Source organism: Schistocerca serialis, chromosome 8 (genome assembly GCF_023864345.2).
Source record: "Schistocerca serialis cubense isolate TAMUIC-IGC-003099 chromosome 8, iqSchSeri2.2, whole genome shotgun sequence".
Classification (NCBI taxonomy): Eukaryota; Metazoa; Arthropoda; class Insecta; order Orthoptera; family Acrididae; genus Schistocerca; species Schistocerca serialis.
In genome coordinates, this window is record NC_064645.1 from 307934238 (window position 1) to 307951663 (window position 17426).

General features: G+C 37.9%; 1 long non-coding RNA gene across 1 annotated transcript in view; it reads right to left on the bottom strand.

Moving 5' to 3' along the window:
• LOC126416327 (uncharacterized) overlaps positions 1 to 13713 on the bottom strand; it is a 60418-nt gene extending 46705 nt beyond the window's left edge. Inside the window, exons 1-2 of the long non-coding RNA XR_007575438.1 lie at positions 13654 to 13713; positions 413 to 585 (exon numbers count right to left, since the gene is read on the bottom strand). This is a non-coding gene — a long non-coding RNA (uncharacterized LOC126416327). The remainder of the gene's footprint in view (positions 1 to 412; positions 586 to 13653) is intronic.
• Between the last annotated feature and the right edge of the window lie 3713 nt (positions 13714 to 17426).

Here is a 17426-nt window from a genome sequence, read left to right on the forward strand (position 1 = left end):
TCATGAGCTCCAAAACCACCCCATCCAGCCTCAGGAGAAAAATGTATGCACTTTCAAAGGTCAATTCCTGATTTGATCCAATTCATAGAAGTTCTCTGTAAGATACTGTTTCTTATCAGGGATTTTCAAAAGTTTCTTTCCAGGAGCTGGTGCAAAATACATCATGGAAAATCACTGTCCTTAGCTAGTCTAGTAGGCACCCAACCATAAACCATTTAGAATTACTGGAAGCCCAACCCATCATCTCGAGGCTGAAAAAGGCAACCTACTTCTGGATGTTGGGAATCAGCTCTGACAGTCTCAATGGCTAAAGGAAGAGCCCATTGATGCAGCTGGGAATTATATGCTATAATAATAAACATCATTTAATAAATGCAAATTAAGGAAATTTAAGTACATATATTAAACATACTGTTAAAATTTATATCATCAGTGGGTAGGCAATGTCCACAACCATCCAGTTTTAGCTTGGAGCCTGGATGTCCATCACAACCCACGCAGCGATTACCACCCTTACAGACGCCACATGTATCAATATCTGTGTCTGGAGGTCTCCCAGTAGAACCTGAGACACAGATGCCACACCTGTGAGAGTAAAATAAAAAGTAAATTATTCTCCAGGATCAATTTTTCTAAAGAAATTTGTTTAAACTTACATTAATTCTCACGAACCATTTAGGCAGCTGCTCTGATAACAGATAAATAAAAATAATTAGAATTGACTAACAGATATAAAAACAGTATAATTAAGAGGAAAACTGACTGCTAATTGGTGTATAAGATAGAAAGCTGGGTTTAGCCAAGAGATGGCAGATGAATGGAGGACACATGTTCTCAGAGACTATGACACATTACAAAACTCCAAAATTTTGTTGTTTTATCTATCTCATTTAAACTATAACTGCTTTGTTCAGTAACTAAGAAAAATTTCTGAGCTTTAAAGTTTAGTAATCTCATTATGTGCTATTACGTACTTTATATGAAATACTGGTTTTAAAACAATTATACTCACTTTATTAAACCCTACAATTAAACAAAGTAAATTAAGTCTTCTCACAACAATTGGTGTTTTGCGCACATTTTATTTCTACTATCCACTATACAGACCAAACTAAAATGTTGGTCAGTCAACAAAAATAAATATTGAAATGTGACATAATCATGGTGATGGACATGGTGACCCATGTATAAAACTTGTAGAATACAAAACAGTGTGTGATAACAATTTTCTTTTCTTTTATGACAATGATCATATAAGTTAAAACCCATTAAAAAAAATGCAGTCGAAGACTGCTTTATATTCTACAATAGTAACTGTTCCAAAAAGCACAGAATTTTCATTTTGGCACAAAAAAGAAATGGATTCGGGAAAATCTCCCTGATATAAAATGATTGTCATCAAAATTACCAAAGTTGAAAAACAAAAATCAGTAATCAGCAGAAACACTGTAGATAATTATCTTCTTGTTCCATGCATTATGCTTGCAATATTCTGCTGTGATGAATCAGCAACTGAATACAGTATTACATGGGCTTTAATGTAGTGGCAATTGTGTCTCACTGATACTGCAAATTTATCTCACTCATAATCCATTTTAAATTTCTTTCCTGGATGTAATGTACAAGTGCTCCCTATATCTTACTACCTCTACACATTTGTTGTCTCTAGGCTTCTTTCCATCTTAGGCATCTCCTTTCCGCTCCTGTAATCACTCATCCTTTCCAGGATTTGCTTGGCCTTCCTATTGGTCTTCGACTTTCACATTTTTCTAAAAGTATATTTATGCTCACCTCATGCATTTCATTTATTCATTTCGATTTAATTATGCACCCATCTTTGAAGATATTACACGCTATCAGTGACATTACAATTTGTAAAAAGTAAAGAGTAATGGAACACAGGAAACAAAATAATAAGAACAAATCACATTGTAAGCTAGATGACTATAAAACATAGTAATATTTGTCACGTGCAAGTAGCACCTCCTTCCATTAAGCCCACTGCTCATATTATTCACTAAGTCCCACACAGGTTCAGAAGATATGGTGTATCCATGGTGTATGTTGTCAGACATGTTCAACAGAACAGACACCACTGATGGTACAGCAGCAATTTACAAGAAAGCAAGACTTCAGCTGACTGCAGGCATTGGAATAAATCGGTGGTGAAGGTTGAAAATTTGTAGAGCACCAGGACTCAAATCCAGATGCCCCACTTCACTAGAATGGTTGCTTTAACCATCTGTGTCATATAGACTTGCTTCCTGCCCAATCCAAATTCTCAGCTTGTCACATGCAAATAGCACCCCCTACCATCAGCCCCACTGCTTGTAGTATTCGCTAAGTCCTGCAGGGGTCTGGAAGATAAGGTACAGCCACACTGAAAGTACCTAGTGCTGTAGGATATGTCAAACAGAACAGACAATACATATCAATATACAAAATTTATAAACTTTAAGAGTGAAAATGTAAGGTAGTTCTTTGCAAAGTTAATGAATTCCTTACTGTATGAAATACCTTTTTTTTCATCAATTCTGTATGAAATTACTAAAATTCCTTACTGGGAAAGTTCTTGTTGTTGTGGTCTTCAGTCCTGAGACTGGTTTGATGCAGCTCTCATTGCTACTCTATCCTGTGCAAGCTGCTTCATCTCCCAGTAGATACTGCAATCTACATCCTTCTGAATCCGCTTAGTGTATTCATCTCTTGGTCTCCTTCTACGATTTTTACCCTCCACACTGCCCTCCAATACTACATTGATGATCCCTTGACGCCTCAGAATATGTCCTACCAACCGATACCTTCTTCTAGTCAAGTTGTGCCACAAACTCCTCTTCTCCCCAATTCTATTCAATACCTCCTCATTAGTTATGTGATCTACCCATCTAATCTTCAGCATTCTTCTGTAGCACCACATTTGGAAAGCTTCTATTCTCTTCTTGTCCGAACTATTTATCGTCCATGTTTCACTTCCATACACGGCTACTCTCAGAAACGACTTCCTGACACTTAAATCTATACTCGATGTTAACAAATTTCTCTTCTTCAGAAACACTTTCCTTGCCATTGCCAGTCTACATTTTATATCCTCTCTATTTCGACCATCATCAGTTATTTTGCTCCCCAAATAGCAACACTCTTTTACTACTTTAAGTGTCTCATTCCCTAATCTAATTCCCTCAGCATCACCTGAGTTAACTCGACTACATTCCATTATCCTCGTTTTGCTTTTGTTGATGTTTATCTTAAATCCTCCTCTCAAGACACTGTCCATCCCATTCTACTGCTCTTCCAAGTCCTTTGCTGTCTCTGATAGAATTACAACGTCATCGGCGAACCTTAAAGTTTTTATTTCTTCTCCATGGATTTTAATACCTACTATGAATTTTTCTTTTGTTTCCTTGATTACTTGCTCGATATACAGATTGAATAACATCGGGGAGAGGCTACAACCCTGTCTCACTCCCTTCCCAACCGCTGCTTCCCTTTCATGCCCCTCGACTCTTATAACTGCCATCTGGTTTCTGTACAAATTGTAAATAGCATTTCACTCCCTGTATTTTACCCCTGCCATATCCAGAATTTGAAAGAGAGTATTCCAGTCTACATTGTCAAAAGCTTTCTCTAAGTCTACAAATTCCAGAAACATAAGTTTGCCTTTTCTTAATCTAGCTTATAAGATAAGTCATAGGGTCAGTGTTGTGTCACGTGTTCAATATTTCTACAGAATTCAAAATGATCTTCCCCAAGGTCGGCTTCCACCAGGTTTTCCATTCATGTGTAAAGAATTTGCGTTAGTATTTTGCAGCCATGACTTATTAAACTGATAGTTCCATAATTTTCACATCTGTCAACACCTGCTTTCTTTGGGATTGGAATTATTATATTCTTCTTGAAGTCTGGGGGTATTTCGCCTGTCTCATACATCTTGCTCACCAGATGGTAGAGTTTTGTCAGGACTGGCTCTCCCAGGGCTGTCAGTAGTTCTAATGGAATGTTGTCTACTTCCGGGGCCTTGTTTCGGTTTAGGCCTTTCAGTGCTGTGTCAAACTCTTCACACAGTAGCATATCTCCCGTTTTATCTTCATCTACATCCTCTTCCATTTCCAAAATATTGCCCTCAAGAACCCCGCCCTTCTATAGACCCTCTACATACTCCTTCCACCTTTCTGCTTTCCCTTCTTTGCTTAGAACTGGGTTTCCATCTGAGCTCTTGATATTCATACAAGTGGTTCTCTTTTCTCCAAAGGTCTCTTTAATTTTCCTGTAGGCAGTATCTATTTTACCCCTAGTGAGATAAGCCTCTACATCCCTACATTTGTCCTCTATCCATGCCTGCTTAGCCATTTTGCACTTCCTGTCGATCTCATTTTTGAGACATTTGTATTCCTTTTGGCCTGCTTCATTTATTGCATTTTTATGTTTTCTCCTTTCATGAATTAAATTCAATATTTCTTCTGTCACCCAAGGATTTCTACTAGCCCTCGTCTTTTTACCTACTTGATCTTCTGCTGCCATCACTACTTCATCCCTCAAAGCAACCCATTCTTCTTCTACTGTATTTCTTTCCTCCATTCTTGTCAATTGTTCCCTTATGCTCTCCCTGAAACTCTGTACAACCTCTGGTTTAGTCAGTTTATCCAGGTCCCATCTCCTTAAATTCCCACATTTTTGCAGTTTCTTCAGTTTTAATCTACAGTTCATAACCAATAGATTGTGGTCAGAGTCCACATCTGCCCCTGGAAATGTCTTACAATTGAAAATCTGGTTCCTAAATCTCTGTCTTACCATTATATAATCTATCTGATACCTTCTAGTGTCTCCAGGATTCTTCCATGTATACAACCTTCTTTTATGGTTCTTGAACCAGGTGTTAGCTATGATTAAGTTATGCTCTGTGCAAAATTCTACCAGACGGCTTCCTCTTTCATTTCTCTCCCTCTATCCATATTCACCCACTATGTTTCCTTGTCTCCCTTTTCCTATTCTCGAATTCCAGTCACCCATGACTATTAAATTTTCGTCTCCCTTCACTACCCGAATAATTTCTATTATCTCATCATACATTTCATCAATTTCTTCATCATCTGCAGAGCTAGTTGGCATATAAACTTGTACTACTGTAGTAGGCATGGGCTTCATGTATATCTTGGCCACAATAATGCGTTCACTATGCTGTTGGTAGTAGCTTACCCGCACTCCTATTTTTTTATTCATTATTAAACCGACTCCTGCATTACTCCTATTTGATTTTGTATTTATAACCCTGTATTCACCTGAACAAAAGTCTTGTTCCTCCTGCCACCGAACTTCACTAATTCCCACTATAACTAACTGTAACCTATCCATTTCCCTTTTTAATTTTTCTAACCTACCTGCCCGATTAAGGGATCTGACATTCCACACTCCGATCCGTAGAACGCCACTTTTCTTTCTCCTGATAACGACGTCCTCTTGAGTAGTCCCTGCCCGTAGATCCAAATGGGGGACTATTTTACCTCTGGAATATTTTAACCAAGAGGACACCATCATCATTTAACCATACAGTAAGGCTGCATGCCCTCGGGAAAAATTACGGCTGTAGTTTCCCCTTGCTTTCAGCCGTTTGCAGTACCAGCACATGAAGGCCGTTTTGGTTAGGCCAGATCAGTCAATCATCCAGACTGTGGCCCCTGCAACTACTGAAAAGGCTGCTGCCCCTTTTCAGGAACCACACATTTGTCTGGCCTCTCAACAGATACCCCTCTGTTCTGGTTGCACCTACAGTATGGCTATCTGTATCGCTGAGAGGTGCAAGCCTCCCCACCAATGGCAAGGTCTATAGTTCATAGGGGGGGGGGGGACTGGGAAAGTATGTGACTGAAATGGCTGTGTACTGAAAAATTTAATTCTTAGAGTTTTGTAGCTACCTTGCTTGCAATTCCAATTTCAACTGCTATGTAGAAGGCATGCAAAAGATGTTAACATGGCATGAAGTGTTGTAGCTTGGATATGCAAATGATTTTCACTTCAGCACAATGACACCAAATAGGTGGATGTGACTGCATCTACACTCTTTATGTAGGGAAGCATTACACAGCAAATTTCTCTTTCAGAAATTGTGTTGAGTGTTGTTTGTTTGTGAGGAGATCATGTTTTGCTTCATGTAAAAAGGAGTAATGTCACCACCACAAGTGTGAATTCGATGGTGGCATGAATGCGTCCAAGCAAGATGGAGGTTTATGATTGTGATGTATTGCTGCTTAAGTTGGTTGACATCCTATGACTGTCAAATGTATATGGAATCAATGTGTTGAGGAGGTCCATACTCCATGTCATGCAGCAGCTCATAAGCCCCATGTGATTAGCATAAGAAAGCATCTACACATAATTAAGTTTGCCTATAGGATACATTGTTTTTAAGATACCTGGAATGCATCTGATTGGCTTCTTCTGCCACAAGCTACCCCATACCAGTATGCATTATGCTATATAACTATGAAAAAACGCATAATACAAGCTAAGCAATATTTTTCACCCATACTTATTCCAACTTTGTTTAACAGGTATACTACTCTTGTTAGTTTAATACATCTAGACTCTGTGAATGATACCCCATGATTTTAGAATCCAAGTTTAAGCCCATCAATTTAATGATGGATGAAGTTTGTGACAGGATAATTACTTAAGCTTAAAGTTACATTCTCAGTTTTTATTATCATTTATGGCTAACTGGTTACCTTTAAGTCAATGACTGACTATTCTAAGGTTATTTTCTCTGTGTTCCACTCGACTAAGTTACACTTAAGCACCAAAGAAAGTGGTATTGGCATGCATATTCAAATACAGAGATATGTACACAGGCAGAATACGGTGCTGCAGTTGGCAACCCCTATATAAGACAACAAGTGTCTGGCACAGCTGTTAGATCTCTTACTGCTACTACAATGGCAGGTTATCATGATTTAAGTGAGTTTGAGCGTGGTGTTACAGTCAGTGCACAAGCGATGGGACACAACGTATCCGAGGTATGATGAAGTGGTGATTTTCCCATATGACCATTTCACGTGTGTACCACGAACATCAGAAGTCTGGTAAAACATCAAATCTCCAACATCGCAGTGGCTGGAAAAGGATCCTCCAAGAACAGGGCCAAAGACAACTAAAGAGAATCATTCAATGTGATGGAAGTACAACCCTTCTGCAAATTGCTGCAGATTTCATTGCTGAGCTGTCAACAAGTTTCAGCATGCAAAACATTCAATGAAACATCATCAGTATGGGCTTTTGGAGTCGAAGGCCCACTCATGTACCCTTGATGACTGCGCAACAAAAGCTTTACATTTTGCCCGGGCCCGTCAAAACCAAAATTGGACAGTTGATGGCTGGAAACATGTTGCCTAGTTGGATGAGTCTCGTTTCAAATTATATCGAGCAGATGGACCTGTGTGGGTACAGTGACAACCTCATGAATCCCTGGACCCTGGATGTCAGCAGGGGACTGTTCAAGCTGATGGAGGCTCTATAATGGTGTGGGGTGTGTGCAGTTGGGGGGACCCCTGATATGTCTAGATATGTCTCTGACAGGAGACACATATGTAAGCATCCTGTCTTATCACCTGCATCCATTCATGTTCACTGACATGGGAAATTACCACCCTATTTCGCTGCTGCCAGTTTTTGCTACGGTGATAGAAATGATTATTGCAAAACATCTTGAAAACTTTCTCATAGAAAATGATATCATAGTCAAAAATCAATTTGGGTTTCAAAAGGGGAAAAACGTTGTCAGGGAATTTACTGAAAAGATAATCTCTACTTTAGACAAGGGTAAAAAGGTCACAGGTATTTTTTGTGATTTGACCAAAGCTTTTGACTTGATCAATCACTCACTACTTCTACGCAAGTTAGAGAGATGTGGGATAGTGGACAGGGCATTACAGTGTTTAAAACCTTATTTGCCGGAAAGAAAACAGAAAGTTATACTAAATTCAAATGGAAAAAATCATTCTTGGACTGGAAAAAGATTTGTACATGGGTCCTGCATGGCTCAATTTTATTTACAGAAGACACCTCAGTTTTAATTGAAAATGACAATTTAGAACAAATTCATGATATGTGGAAAATATGGTTTCAGCAAAGTTGATTAAAACTCAATTTCACAAAAACACAGTTAGTGGAGTTCAGTGCTAAAACATCATCACCATCTCCCATAAAAATAGTGCACAGTGATCAGGAAATGACTGAAGCAAGTTATGTCTGAAGCTTGACAAAAATTTAAATTGGAAGGCACACGTAGACTTGTTAGTGAACAAACCAAACAGCCTAGCTTATGTGATCAATGTCTTATCTGGTTCCACCCTTATGGACACCAGGAAGACAGTCTACTACAGCTACTTTGAAACTATAATTCGATACGGAATAGTTTTCTGGGGAAACTCTATGAACAGCTCAAGATTACTAATACTTTAAAGGAGAATTGTAAGAAACATGTGTTTAGTCCAAAAAAGAACATCACGTTACAAATTATGTAAAAAATTAAAAATACTAACCATTCCTTCTCTGTACATCTATGAAATTTTTATTTTCAGATATAAAAATCAAAACCCACATGACAATTTTCATTTCAACCACAATTACAGTACTTGTCACAGATAAAATTTCAAACTTCCCTTCCATAATTTAAAATTTTATGCTCAAACACCATTGTACACAGGATTAAAAATTTACAATAAATTAAATAATACAAATATGTTATTTAAGACACTAGTAGGAAAATGTTATTATTTAATTGAAGAATTCATGCAGGATAGTTTGGCAGTTTGAAAAGAAAAGAAAAAATAAAGGTTATGTATCGTATAACAAATTCTTAATATATTTTAAAAATTGTATTTCAAGCTGCAAAATGCCCATAAGTGTTATATATATTCTTGTTAAATTGTTCACGTCTAAAAATTCAGAAACTTCTGATTAAATATGTTAATTATTACAACTTTATTTTTTAAAAGTAATTTGACATGTCTCTAGTACAAAAATCTTTGATTTGTAACTGTACGTTATGACATGAATAAACTACATTCTACATTGTACATTCCATGAGCAATTCCAGCAGGAAACAGATTACAGAGTACCTGACGGCTCAACACAAAAGTTTTGTCTCAAGTACAGATAGTGTTGAGGATCAATGGACAAAGTTCAAAACCATCGTACAATATGCGTTAGATGAGTATGTGCCAAGCAAGATCGTAAGAGATGGAAAAGAGCCACCATGGCACAACAACTGAGTTAGAAAACTGCTGCAGAAGCAAAGGGAGCTTCACAGCAAACATAAACATAGCCAAAGCCTTGCAGACAAACAAAAATTACGCGAAGCGAAATGTAGTGTGAGGATGGCTATGCGAGAGGCGTTCAATGAATTCGAAAGTAAAGTTCTATGTACTGACTTGGCAGAATATCCTAAGAAATTTTGGTCTTATGTCAAAGCGGTAGGTGGATCAAAACAAAATGTCCCGACACGCTGTGACCAAAATGGTACTGAAACAGAGGAAGACAGACTAAAGGCCGAAATACTAAATGTCTTTTTCCAAAGCTGTTTCACAGAGGAAGACTACTCTGTAGTTCCTTCTCTAGATTGTCACACAGATGACAAAATGGTAGATATCGAAACAGATGACAGAGGGATAGAGAAACAATTAAAATTGCTCAAAAGAGGAAAAGCCACTGGACCTGATGGGATACCAGTTCGATTTTACACAGAGTACACGAAGGAACTTGCCCCCCTTCTTGCAGCGGTGTACCGTAGGTCTCTAGAAGAGCGTAGTGTTCCAAAGGATTGGAAAACGGCACAGGTCATCCCCGTTTTGAAGAAGGAACGTCGAACAGATGTGCAGAACTGTAGACCTATATCTCTAACGTCGATCAGTTGTAGAATTTTGGAACACATATTATGTTCGAGTATAAAGACTTTTCTGGAGACTAGAAATCTACTCTGTAGGAATCAGCATGGGTTTCGAAAAAGACGGTCGTGTGAAACCCAGCTCGCGCTATTCGTCCACGAGACTCAGAGGGCCATAGACACGTGTTCACAGGTAGATGCCGTGTTTCTTGGCTTCCGCAAGGCATTCGATACAGTTCCCCACAGTCGTTTAATGAACAAAGTAAGAGCATATGGACGATCAGACCAATTGTGTGATTGGATTGAGGAGTTCCTAGATAACAGAACGCAGCATGTCATTCTTATTGGAGAGGAGTCTTCCGAAGTAAGAGTGATTTCAGGTGTGCCGCAGGGGAGTGTCATAGGACCGTTGCTATTCACAATATACATAAATGACCGGGAGGATGAAATCAGAAGTTCACTGAGGCTTTTTGCAGATGATGCTCTGGTGTATCGAGAGGTTGTAACAATGGAAAATTGTACTGAAATGCAGGAGGATCTGCAGCGAATTGATGCATGGTGCAGGTAATGGCAATTGAATCTCAATGTAGACAAGTGTAATGTGCTGCGAATACATAGAAAGATAGATCCCTTATCATTTAGCTACAAAATAGCAGGTCAGCAACTGGAAGCAGTTAATTCCATAAATTATCTGGGAGTACGCATTAGGAGTGATTTAAAATGGAATGATCATATAAAGTTGATTGTCGGTAAAGCAGACGCCAGACTGAGATTCATTGGAAGAATCCTAAGGAAATGCAATCCGGAAACAAAGGAAGTAGGTTACAGTACGCTTGTTCACCCACTGCTTGAATACTGCTCAGCAGTGTGGGATCCATACCAGATAGGGTTGATAGAAGAGATAGAGAAGATCCAACGGAGAGCAGCGCGCTTCGTTACAGGATCATTTAGTAATCGTGAAAGCGTTATGGAGAAGATAGATAAACTCCAGTGGAAGACTCTGCAGGAGAGACGCTCAGTAGCTCAGTACAGGCTTTTGTTAAAGTTTTGAGAACATACCTTCACCGAAGAGTCAAGCAGTATATTGTTTCCTCCTACATATATCTCGCAAAGAGACCATGAGGATAAAATCAGAGAGATTAGAACCCACACAGAAGCATACCGACAATCCTTCTTTCCACGAACAATACGAGACTGGAATAGAAGGGAGAACCGATAGAGGTACTCAGGGTACCCTCCGCCACACACCGTCAGGTGGCTTGCGGAGTATGGATGTAGGTGTAGATTTAGACAATGTGATACCCCACACATCCAGAATTGCAAAAGAGTGGCTCCAGGAACACTCTTCCAAGTTTAAACACTTCTGCTGGCCACCAAACACCCCAGACATGAACATTATTAATCATATCTGGGATGCCTTGCAATGTGCTGTTCAGAAGAGATCGCCAGCCCCTCATATTCTTAAGGATTTATGGACAGCCCTGCAGGATTCGCGGTGTCAATTCCCTCCAGCACTACTTCAGACGTTTGTGGGGTCCATGCCTCATTGTGTTGTGGCACTTCTGCATGTTTGAGGGGACCTACATGATATTATGCAGGTGTACCAGTTTCTTTTGACTCTTCAGTGTATTTAAAGTTACTATGGAAGTGGTATCATCAGCACAAAGAATTGCTAGAACTAGGCCAGTTGTAAGAAACACCTCCTGAAACATTAAGAAATAAAGTAACTTTGCCCCTATCTGCATGAATAGCATGGCGGGTTGGGTGGGGGGAGGTGGGGGGGGGGGGGGGGTTGGGTGGGGAGGTGTTGTAGGGGAGGTCCAGTTTGAGAGCTGCAACTTTCTCACTAACATTAGTCTCACAGATCTTCTAAGTTTGTAAATTTGTGGTAAGTACTTATGGGACCAAACTGCTGAGCTCACTGGTCCCTAGGCTTACACACTATTTAATCTAATTTAAAGCAACTTACACTAAGGAGAACACACACACCCATGCCTGAGGGAGGACTCGAACCTCCGATGAGGGGAGCCATGCAATCCGTGGCAAGATGCCGCAGACGGCGCGGTTACCCTGTGCAGTGCAGATCTTCTAAGCTACAGCTAACAAGCCAGTGAACGGTTGTCCTTAAAATATAAGTTATGTCTGTATAACTATTAATTTCCTAGAAACAGGCATGTCTAACTAGAGCACCAGGAAAAAATTATTCTGGAAATAAATGAGGTGACACGACATTTTCTATAGCGTTCCACACTGGTGAGTTTGTTTTAAAACTGTACTAACAGTTAGTCACAGTTGTGTTATAAGTGAAATGTTCATAGACTTGTTGATTCATGAAATGTCCTACTATTTCTGAAAAAACTACTGCAAGGAAACTGCACAGTATTTACTAACAGATGACTTGTCAAATTTCTTAAGAAAAGAAACATTCTCCTTAACCTTAAAACAGTCTACAGTAGGAAAATATGTAGCCCTTTGAATGGGGTTTACATCTGGTTACTGCATTTAAAACATGCTCTTTCATGCTAACTTTTCCACAACAATTTGCTTTATGTCTCCTTTTATCCTTGCAAGTCACAGGACACATTGTCCTGCTGAACATCATATCTTCTGCTTGGTTTTATTTTTCTTGCTAAGAAGCTATATGTTTTTGGTTCACAACTACGTAAGGATTAGTAGAATTTAGATATTCATCATTACTGCCATTTTTGCATCTTAATTTCGTTCCACGAAGATTTTATCACTTGATTGGTAATGTTTGACACTTTTTAGTTTCTATTGAGGATTTCCTGTCTTAAAATGTTATCTTTTAATATAGTATTCCCAAAATATTTGAGTTTTGGGAATTATTTCAGTCTGGCCTCTTCCAGAAAGCAGTCCGAATCATTTCCTTCACTGTGGATGGTATTTCCTAATGTTTAAATTTGCTGATTTACAGCTGTATTATTATTATCATCATTATTTTGTTCAGTATAGCAAGAATTTCCTGTACTGACTCTTCTGATTCTCCACATGTTACTCTTATAACAGCACAGGTTTTCAAATACAAGGGAATAAGCCTTACATTCAGTTTCATTTTAAATCTCATGATTAGATTCATAACTATGATCAACAGAATTGGTGATAAAACACACCCTTTTTTGATCTGGATATTGCTACAGAGCTGTAGCAAAAAAATTGTCATTAGTATATTCCAAAGCAACTTACAGATCTTATGTGAGACAATACCAACAGTTTTAAACTACATCTAAGAATAATTGTGAAGTTGTCCCAAGTTTTCAGTACCTATCCATAAGTATTCTTGTAACAGACATGAAGTTCTTACTGCTTTAATCTCTCTTAATATCACTGTTCTGCCAACCCTCTTGCAGTTCAGCTTATCTTTCTCTCTTCTCTACATAATCTGTCTCAGCACTTTCAAGGAGTGTGATTATACACAGATTTTTAAACGCAAGTAGGTGGCAATACACATGTTGAAATTTTGAGTAACTACTGGAACCAAAAACAGAACTATACTTTCATGAAGGTTTTTCTGCATTTACTAAAAGAGAAACCATTCAGAAAAAATAGAAGAGAAAGAAATCCCCACAACAATTTTCTGCCAAAAGTTCTGGTCAAATGTAAATAATTTAGGAGTAGAGGTAACAATTCATCAAATAGTAGAGGCAATTAGTCATTGACAGGCAAATATACAAGATTATCCCCTCTATTGTGTTCTTACCTAAATATGATACTTTGCTTTATTTGTAACAAGAACACAGATGAATACAAATTTCACTTACAAGTTAATGACTGCTCCAGAAGATGATGTTCCATCACATGGCAGTTGCTCATTTTGGGCCTTAAAAATAAACACATCAGGCTGAAATTAGAACCTGTACCAAAATAAAATACCCAATTTTAAATTTAATTTTTCTTTCTTCTCTTCACACCATACAGTATTGTCAGAGAACAGAAAAAAGTATAAATCCATCACTAAACTGTACTGGCAGTGTATCTACTGTAGTTAGTTTCTTTGCATCCCCATGGCAACAACAAACTTTATCATTTATATTTCACAAATGGGATAGAAAAGATGGTTATGACTTGGTAATACACATCAGTCTAACAAATTAATAATTAAGGGCTATGATGCAGTAACAATGAACTGGCACTGAAATCAGGACTTGTCCTCAAAATTATCTGTAACTGTTCTCCTTTAACCTCCCATAGTTTCTTGAATACACAGCAACCACATTTCAGGACTAATGAAGTCATAACTGAATCTTTTTCTCATTTTCTCTAAATTAAGGTATCACCTTACCAAATAGAAGTAACCAGGGATATTGAATATATGTAGAGAAGGGCAGCACAAATTGTCATGGGTTTGTTTGACCTGTGGGAGAGTGTTACAATGGTGTTGAAGAAACTGAACTGGCGGACTCTTGAAGATAGATGTAAACTATTCGAAGAAAGTCTACTAACAAAGTTTCAAGAACCAGTTTTAAATGATGAGTCCAGGAACATACTATAACCCCCTACATATCGCCCACATAGTCACTGTGTGGCCAAGATTAGAATAAGTACAGCACACACAGAGGCATTCAAACAATGATTCTCACCAGACTCCATACATGAATGACATGAGAAGAACCCCTAATAACTGATACAATGGGATATAACCTCTGACATGCACCTTCTAGTGGTCTGCAGAGTATGGATATAGATGTAGGCCTTACTGTTCAGTTTCTGAACACGTTTTCTTTGTTGTTTCACAGAATGATTGCAGATGACATTGTTGGTGGTAACTTCCCATGATTTCAATTTATTAGTCTGGTGATAAGATTACTGTTGCATGAGACACTGTTGTCTTTGACATTGGTACTAACCCCAGCAGTGAAGGTAAGAGATTCTACTTATTCTTCAGCTCTCAGCTCCTGCCATGCTAGTGTATCTTCTATGAGAAAGTTAAGTGAAAAGTACTTAGATTTTGTTCAATTATTGTAAAAAGAAAACAATTTGTTCTAGCACACATTAACATATTTTCTAGAAAATCAGTTGTCAAATGATAAGAGTCTCTAAATACGAGAATTCTTCCAAGCTGTCATACAGAGGGAAGTGAGTTATCAGGCACGGCAATTAATAAACACAGGCATTTATATTCATAATAGCATTCTTGGGACTACCAATTCTGGCAATTCGTCAACAATGTTACCATCCAGTACTTCATGAGCTGGGCTGTGACACTGTTCTGCTCTACTATACAACTCTTGGGCCTCCCAAACATCTTTGGACTGTTGGATAATAATCAACAGATTGTTTTCATGAAGCCTCAGGATCAGTTCAAAGGGGGTGGTTGTTCTATCTTTGCCTGTATTATTTTGCTGGAATAGATATAATTTTCAGTTCTCTTATTCTTCATCATGGTTGTAATCCCGTTTGCTATAACTTTTGATTCCTCTCGCAAACTTAATTTTCGTTACTTCAACTATAGTAAGTATAAACCTAAATAACTGAATAATTTATTCAGTAATTACAAACTACATACTCACCATAGGGCACTTCAGTATGTTAGCTTCGGCATTAGTGATGAGAATAAAGATGGCCAGTAGAACTGCACCTATAAAATTCATTAATTCAATGAGAAGGGTGCATCATGTTACAATGTTGTCATAACTATTTATTACGATCACTTCTATCAGTTATATAACGATAAAAAAATTTTCACTATTGACATACAGCAATACAGTTAAAAGAGTGTCTGTCCTGTATGCACGAAACTTCAGTATAAATGTTCGTTCTTATCGAATTTCTGTATACACTGTGGTGCTTCTAATGGTGTAAATGTGGGAGCGTGGGAATAGGTACAGTCACAATAACATAACGCTTTTCACATGGATGTTGACACTGTTATACAACAATAATGGAAGAAATAATCCCTAGTCATATTGAATGAACCACTACCGGTACGGTATTCCAAAGGAAATAGAAGCCTAAATCATCAGGCACTTTCCAGTTATGCTAAAATCGTCTATACTCCATCAATCATTGCAAAGTATAACATTTCACTCAGTTCGGTGAGCTGCGTTGGTAGTTTTAAGACTGCTATTTCGAAAAATGCTGCCACGAATGACGTTGCAAAAATCAGTACGCGAAAATGTTCTATAGTTTTAGACTATGGCGATTATCTTTCGTTCTCATTCATTTATTTTTCGTACTTACTCTATGTCAATGGACTCTAGTTGATGATTTTTCAACTGAGGGTATTGGGAGCGTCCTATACAGTTGGTCAGTTGTGAGAATGTATTTTCCAACACCACAGTGTTTTTCAATATTTTTGTTGTTGTACATTCAAATGACAGCGGGCCGAATAAATGATCAGAAGAGAAGAACAAGAGAGGTACGGAAAAATGAAGTGTTCGGTATTTATTATTTATTTATTTATTATTTATTTATTTCTTGTTCCGTAGATCCAGTTAGTGAGTCAATCACAAGGATATGGAACGTGTCAAATTGTACAGGTTTCAATTTAAACTTACAATAAATACAAGGGCAATTCAATGGCAAATTGTACATAGTTTAAGTAAGACATACTATAAATACAGTAACAGATACAATGTCAGCTAGATAACATAACTACCATTTGACAGAAAAAGGAGTTTCAAATAAAGATTAAAGATAAGAGCACAAAGTTAAATCAGATATTAGGCCTACAAGAGTAAATACATGTACAGCCAATCTGTTGTTACAAAAAGTGCGCTAATGCCCAAATGCACAATAAAATCAATTGAACTACTTCTAGACACAATAAGTTTAGTGATGGTATACATTTTCTTTCAGGTATTCATCCACAGTATAATAAGATTTCTCCGTCAGGTAATCTTTGAGAACTTGTTTAAATTTTGGCAGTTCTGTATGAACACATTTGATATGTAGTGGTAGAGCATTGAACAGCTTAATGCTGGAGTAGTAAACTCCTTTTTGTACCAGAGTGAGACGTTTCATTTCTAAATGTAGATTGTTTTTGTTTCTGGTGTTATAACCATGGAATTTACTGTTGTCTTGGTAGATGGAATAATTTTTGCACACAAAGGTCAGCAAGGAAAAAATATACTGTGAGGCAGTTGTTAGGATACCTATCTTCCGAAACAAGTGCCTGCAAGAGTGTCTTTGATGGACCCCACACATTATTCTGATTGCTTTTTTTTGGATGGTGGAAATTTTTTTTGCAAGTGGTTGGTTCCCCCAAAATATGATAGCATATGACATCGATGAGTGGAAGTAGCCAAAGTAGGCAACCTTAATAGTGTCAACTTCAGCCACACTTCCTGAGCAACACGTTATGGTATCATACTCTTAGTAGGTACGGTATGGTGTGTGTATTTAATTGTAAACCCCTTTTTTCCATGATGACCTGTAGATTACCTGCACTTTGTTCACAATACTGTAAATCTAATTTTATTAGGTTGGTTTATAACTTCATAGAGTGTTTATCTTTCATGTTGCTATTCCGGTTGCTATGGGTTCATTTATCGATAGTCATTTTTTTTATAGTTCACTGTTGCTATTTGAGTTT